Source organism: Hylaeus volcanicus, chromosome 3 (assembly GCF_026283585.1).
Source record: "Hylaeus volcanicus isolate JK05 chromosome 3, UHH_iyHylVolc1.0_haploid, whole genome shotgun sequence".
In the NCBI taxonomy this organism is placed as follows: Eukaryota; Metazoa; Arthropoda; class Insecta; order Hymenoptera; family Colletidae; genus Hylaeus; species Hylaeus volcanicus.
The window spans coordinates 26165091-26172590 of record NC_071978.1 but is presented as its reverse complement, the minus strand read 5'-3'; positions in this window follow the sequence as shown (position 1 = coordinate 26172590).

Sequence of the window (7500 nt, the reverse complement as noted above, 5' to 3'; positions counted from 1 at the left end):
ATTGGATTTAGAAATTAAATCTGTGCCTCTACGTTCAGTCATTTATAACTCTAGTTTAAACAGACATACTTACTCGTCATTTGGATGCGATAAAGTACCAACCTTTTACGTCCACAATCTGATGGACATTACGCGTAATAGTTCGCTTATTGTTATTGTAAAATTATAATAAGCAAAACGTATGGCTACTAAACTTCGTATACATAGATTAATTGTAATGACCATCAAGTTGAGACTTAGGTTATCAGGTCGAAAACTCAGAAGGTTTGTAAATTAACGTAACAAAATGACGAACCAAGATTTCTACTCAAACTAGAGCTACAAAAATAAATAATACGTAAAGGCACAGAATGAATTTGTACGCAATTGGAGCCAGTAACATTCGCCACGAACGAATGCAACGATCGCGTTTATCGACAGATTTCTATTTTGCATAACGACTGTTTTAGAAAACGCCCCGTAGTCTCTGGTAATTAGCGTAGGTAACGAAATATGCGCATCACTTAGGGGTCCACGTTGTAACCGAGTCTCGATTAGAGATTCATCTTTTTAACCGAATACGTTACGTGTCTTGGTTCCTCAGCTGTTTTTGCATACCGCGTACGACTGGTAGAGGTCTGGCACGCTAACCAGCGTTTCAAGGGCGAGTCGCCTACTTCGATACTTCTAGAAATCGGTGGAGTTAGATATACGTGCAAGGTTGGCAAAGAAACGAGGTTGCGTCGAACCGGGGTTTCGCGAAACGCGAAGGAAAGAGACGTTTAGAGAATATTGCTAGGGATGTCACCATTAGAAAACAACGTAGGGGAATAATATCAAGAATGAATTAACCCATTGGCCTCCTATCTCCTGGTTCTGCAGATGATAAGACACAGTATAACATCGTGCAAACTTTACATCCCCGATGTTATCGGATTAGAGACGATTTCGAACGAGGTACGCAGAATAACAAATCTACTGTAACAAAAATGTAGTCTGATGTCTTCGAGATGATTCGACACCTGCACCTGCGTCGATCGTACCTACTTTAAAGTGTCTAGTTTCCTCGGACACAATGTCAGAAAGACCGCAGCATCTTTGGTTCGAAAAAAGACGTCGGTGATCATCGAGCAGTTCGAGGTCGATCTGCCCACACAGTCTCCTGTCCTTTGTCTACCGAATTCCTTCGAATAGACAGTGTCGTATCCTTTGTAGGCGAAATCCCCTGGTGTTTACTATAGCTTCATCCGTAAGAAATACCCAGGAGTCGTCCTTGTGCAAGATTAGAGTTGTACCGAGAGCTTTCAGTATGTAACCTCGGCAAACAAAGAGAGGGCTAGTTCTCCTTTGACCTTCGCTAGGAGTCGGAGCATTGTTCGTTGGTCCCTGGGCCTAGGAGATCACAAGGGCTGTTTAGCCACTGGTACACCTAAACGAGAACGCGCGTACCCCTTTGTTCTGCTGCGAGCAGTGTTAGATGGATCTCGATACTCAAATTCGTCGCTACCGATCGCAGTTGCGATGAATTCCTCGACCTTGACTCGGCAATTAGAAGCTTCTATTCACGCGTGGACCTCGTGCCGTGTTCGCCGTATGTTCGCTGGGTTCTTCGTAGTCGCTTTGTCTACGCGAACTGCCGCGTTGTCGATGAACACTTTGTCGCAGGCGAAATTTTATGTTTCTAGTCCGAGAGCCCGCGACATCAAATTTCGGCCAATTTCGTTTTTCAAATTTCGGTCAATCATTCAAATATCCTTTTGCTATTTGAATGATTTCAGTCAAACTACTTCGTTTCTCCGACAAGGTTCTCCGACTGCCATTTAGCACCGCTTACAATCTGTCACACCAACTCTTTTATGCAATTTAGTATGTCAACAATACACGCTAAAAATTTCAGTAGTAATGATTTTGGCTCAAAAACCAAATTATTATAACACGCCATAGCGAAGCGTTGCACCATTGAATTCATGCCAGACCAAGCATTTCTGAACTAGGAAGACGCACCATCTTCGGAAAACAGGTTCATTTGTGTAACGAAATGAGTTATCCATTTCTGTCGCGGGCTCTCGGACTATTTTTATTTTATTTATTCATTTGTTGCCTTAAACCAAATATGGTTTATATGTATAGCACACGTTACATATCTTAATGCGCCTTTTTTACATACATTTAATTTACATACAATTAATTAATTTAAATTAAATTTAAATCAAATCAAATCACTATTGCGCATCGCTTAATAAATTTAAATATAATCATCAGACCCTTAACGTCTGGATCGCTCTCGGACTATTCGGGATTTCTATTTTCTTGCAATAATTACGATAACGAAACTTGGATTATGTCTGCAACCGAGTCCCTAAATGGCCATCTATGCAGCTTTCAATAATTTAGACTTTTTGCGCGACAGTGCCGGTTGGCGATGGATCTCGTTTCATTTGCCAACGCTAACATTCCCAGAGCTAGATATACATATAACAATATGGCACGACGTAGCGCCGCGGTGATCTCCGAGCAATCTTCCGACTAAAGCCGTTTCAGTATCGCATTACAGATATCGCGAGCAGGATACATTAGCACGATAGAGTTTGTTTTATCGCTTTGTCCTTCGTGGTATCGAGTTGCCAAATTGCGCGCACATTGTATAACGATTTGGTTTCTTCTGTCGCGGTACTTGAACGATTAACGAAGAAGAAAGGAATTTCAACGTGATACGTTTCGCGATGTAATTGCCGAAGAAACGAGATTGGGAGATCGTGGCAGCTCGTTTTGAACACAGATCCATTTAACACTCGCGGTTACGCAACCAGAAGCACGTAACGTCGATGAAAAGATTTTGCGCGTCTTTGTCCTCGTTGTAAAGAATCGTCCGTGATACATTTCAATGGTTCTGAATTTCGGGGAATGAAAATAAATATACAAACAATATTACGAAACACAGATGGTTGCCTTTTATGAAATTATTTTCTGATTTAAATAGAGACATTGCGATGTTATTTCTGTTTATCGAGTAATTAACATATTTATTTATACCCGGTAAAATCCACTTGTTTGGGAAACCGATTTCGACACGTACGATCGACGTTATCGCATGGCGCAAGAAGGACCATCCGTAGTAAAACTAATCGTCGGGCCACTCAGCCGACGTTCCTCATCTTTGGCTGTGCTCACGATAGTGTTTCCGCTTCTCAGATGTTATCGCCGCTTGTTCTCGTATATAGAGAGGTCCACTCTTCGACGCTTTCGACGAGAATAAATCCTGTTTTACCGAACGCGACGCTTTTCGTGTCGTGTGCTCGACTTTGTACCTTACGAATGTCTCGAAAACGACCAATAGCTCGGTCCGAACGACCAATCCTCGCGATCGGAGATTTGGAGGAAACCTGCTGGCGGCAGGTGTATCAAAATTAATTAACTTCCGGATCTGTCGCTCCTGAAAAATGTTCACGATCGATACTGTAACGCGCGAAGTCGGCAATCAGTAGCTGTAAAGAGAAATATAATATATTTTCTGCGAATTAACGTTAAACGAGGGATAAATGTCAGGTGAAGTGAGACGACGTACTCGTCGGTGAATTTGAATAGAAGCTGTTGGCGTACTCTTTCAGCCGATGTGTGATTGCAAAGTCATAAATTGAGTATGCTACGACGTGTGTCTCCTTTGAATACTTGGTTGATACGAAGAATGGTTTTTTCTTTCTTATGGTAGCGCCTAAGAGTATTCGGCGTTTCAAGTACCTGAGATATGGTATCCAAGAAACTTGGCACCTAAGAGTTTTAGATCATTTTAGATTAACGAGAGCGAATAAATAACAGTTTTCTATCATTTTAGGATGTGGAGTTTTTTGGTTGCTTTTTTCTTGCGAGTTTATTCGTAAAAATGTTAGGAAATTGATCTGATTCGGTCCAATTTAGTGTTCTTCGAGTTCTTCGTGTCTGTAAATCATGTTCGAACAATTCTTCCATCCTGGTTATTCGCCAATTGAACGTAAGCCTTAACGAACCGAGACACACACGGCTCTCTATGCCTACCGGGAACGCTGAAAAGCGCAGGCATAGTCCTTTTTAAACAAAACTAATTGTCCAGAAGTGTCTATCGCTGAACTTTGTCCTACGTCGTCGGTGTTAGATGATAAAAACAACAGTTTCCTAAAAAGATATTTTCTCCTAGAATACGTATAGCGAGTACAATCTTAAAATTTTTACTCTTAAATACAATATGTACAAGTACGTCTTGGATTGGCCGATAATATTAGATATCTCAACGATCGTGATTGCGATTATCATTCGATGCTTGTCTCTCGATTCGTAAATTTTCTTCGTTTCGATTTCGCCGCTGTTATCGCTAATCAGATGTGTATTTCACTTGTCTTTCTAATCTTCGTAATACTTATCGTTACCTATCTAGTAGTCGCGCAATAGATTAAAAGAATATAAGGCTCGAGTAGCGTGCGAAGATCTGCGAGGTTAGTTTCGAGCGTAAACCGGACTTACTGAAATCGATCGATCATAGTTTATTTGCGATCCCGCTGTGTTTTTCCCAACGCCTTGTCCTTGAATCTCTGCGAATCGTCTTTATTATCTCTCTGAAAGACGATATTTGGCGACTGGTTCGAGTGTTGTCATACAAACAAATTTATTTCGTTAATAGTTGTACAGAAATTTTATAACGATAATAATAATGACTTTGGCAGAAAGGATGATTTTTTCACAATACTTATATAAGGTATATTTCACACATTAATTTAAATTATAAGCGGTACCATCTGGTGGGATGATTTGATCTATAATATATGTGTATACATATCCTTCGATCTTTTAACGCGTTATCGTCGTGTAATCGAGCCCAATTCTAATTGTGAATGAAATATACATCCACTACGTAACACCTGAAGGAACCACATGCTCGCACGCGGTGATTACGAGTAAAAAGCAGGTGGATATATATGTATATATATTCGATGATGACACAGTTCAGTTACTCGAGCACGAATAGGTATTCTCCATTTAAATCCAATCGAGCGAATTCCCGGTTTGCGAGCAAACTTCTCTCGCGATGATAGTCGCGCGTTCGAAATAAATAAAGTTACGAAAGTTTAATTGAATTTCAATCATGGGAACAGACTTTAAAATATAGGAATGACAATTCGTCGAGGCTTAATCGATCGATGACGTAAGCCATCGCCAAACTAGGAGTACTGGAAAATGGGGTCACTTTGCAACTATGGGGCATCTTTGCGCTAGTTCCAACATGGATTGGTCGTGGTTCTACACACGTGGACAAAAGAATGCGTATGCTGTCGTCAAGTAATCAAGAGTAGATTCAAAATTTTCGAAATATAAGGAATAGCGTCTATGGAGTACTTTCAGAATGGTGTTTTACGATTTTAGCAGTAAGAACTGCAGCACTACATTGTTGGAAAATAAAATTATTATCGGCACTGCCTACCTTTTGGCAATTTTAGAACTTAGTAAATTTTCTTTTCTCGATATCAGAGCATTTGAATTTCCACTTCGTTTAATTTTTGTTACATGGATATATGAAATAGGAATTGAAACTTTGCATACTGGTAAATTTTGTCGTTCTTATACCAGTATGCAAAGTTTCTAATACAGAAGAGTAAGAAATCAGAACGGAAGCTCAAGTGTGCTATCGTATAGCCGTCCTCCATTTCACGGTTTTTCTTGAACAATACAAGGACAGCAAAGCTTTAGCTTGTGTACTTAGACGATATATTACTACCATCCAATGTTTATGTATCATTCGTCTGGTTTGGAGAATTCTGAATCAATCCTTGAGAACTTTGTGGCACTTGGTATCGTACTTGTTTCCAGAGATGCAAAATAATCCTTGGATCTGTTTACCGCCACCTTTGAATTACACGTACGATAAGACGAATTATGCTTGTCCAGGTTATGCGACTATGATACCCTGGTTCGAATAGACGCAGATATTTTTCTACCCGCATCGGAGAACAATGGCGCGTGTCGTCAAATTCTAAGGCTTTTATGTCACGGTCGGTGACGCGAATTGTTCTTTTCATTGCCGCGAAACACGTAAGAGATAACGAGTTTGCGAGGGGCAACGGCTTTCGACGCGCGCTGATAAGAAAACGATTACTCTTACGAAAGGTGCGCGCCGCGAAGTGACGTCGGTATTTAACGCAATTGTAACGGGCATTATCCATCTGTCGAACACTCTATTGACGTATCTTTAGTACGGTGATGCAACTTAAATAGCGACTATCCTTTCAGCGCGACTTGGAGTCAGAGTCGAGAACTGTTTCTCCAAACGTAGCTCGGTAATCAATCATAGTCCTTCAACTTGGAAATTTCCTAGTGGACAGGAACCAATAGTTTCTAAATTTTTTCCTCGATTCGAATGGTTTCATGCGAAACCTAGATTTCCTCTGACTCGATTAGTCACGCATGAATATTCGTTCAATCCACTATCGCATAATGTTACCCATTAGGAACCCGATACGAAAATTCTTGAGGAGTTTTAGCGAGCAAATTTTACAGGATTTGGAGGCAGGATGTTTTCGCGCTTACTTGGCGAAATAGTTGATCGACGAACATGTAAATATTCAGGAAATAATTTCTGTTTCAAATAAAATAAAATTCACGAGGGGTTAGAATTCTCTGTATTTTCTATGTGGCGTGCAACATATCGTGTTAGACATTTCATTAAAATATAGAAAAGTATTTGGCAATGACAGGGAGATATGTCACTTTGGTGTCGAATCATTTCAGGGAATGCCTTCGAACGATTCGACTCATCGAGTCCTATCGCGTCGATATCTTACGATACATAAAGTTCGATATCTGTTCGCTTAAATTCGCGCGTCATCGGAAATAAAAGAACTCGACGATCAATCCCAGCGTCGAGCACCATACTAATACCAATGACGACTTATTTCGGTAACTGTTTGATACTTCATCGCGATGCTTTGAAATCGATACATATCGGCATTAACGAGAGTGCCACTGAATTGGTTCAACCGAGACACGATATTTTGTAGACATTTCGGACCTTTACACCGGTGCGAACTGAAATATACGGGTTAGTCGTTGTTGAAAGAACTTGTTCCCTACTAAATCGAGTTTTATTATTTTTGGAAACGTGGAAAAATCTTCTGTAGCCAGTTAACCAGTCAGCTGTGTCGCAAACCTCTTTGGAAAGTGTGTATTTAAGTATACTCGTGAAACACAGGGTATTATGTGTGGCTGTTGCGATACCGAATTAAGTTGTTTTATTTTTTCTATTTTATTAATGATGCAAAGAGATGTGATTAATTTCGTTAGGAGTAAAAGCAGTTTAACCAGAGTGAAATAAAAATGTAAATTGTTAAAAAGACAGAGATAATAAAAATTGAGCAGCATATATATATATGTATCATTGGAAAGACACAAAGTAAACAAATCAATATAAATATAAATCTTTAAAAAGCCAGAAGCAATAGAAATTCGTTTCTAATCACCCCATTTTAACAACTTTTTTACGGTACGACGAGTATCCTC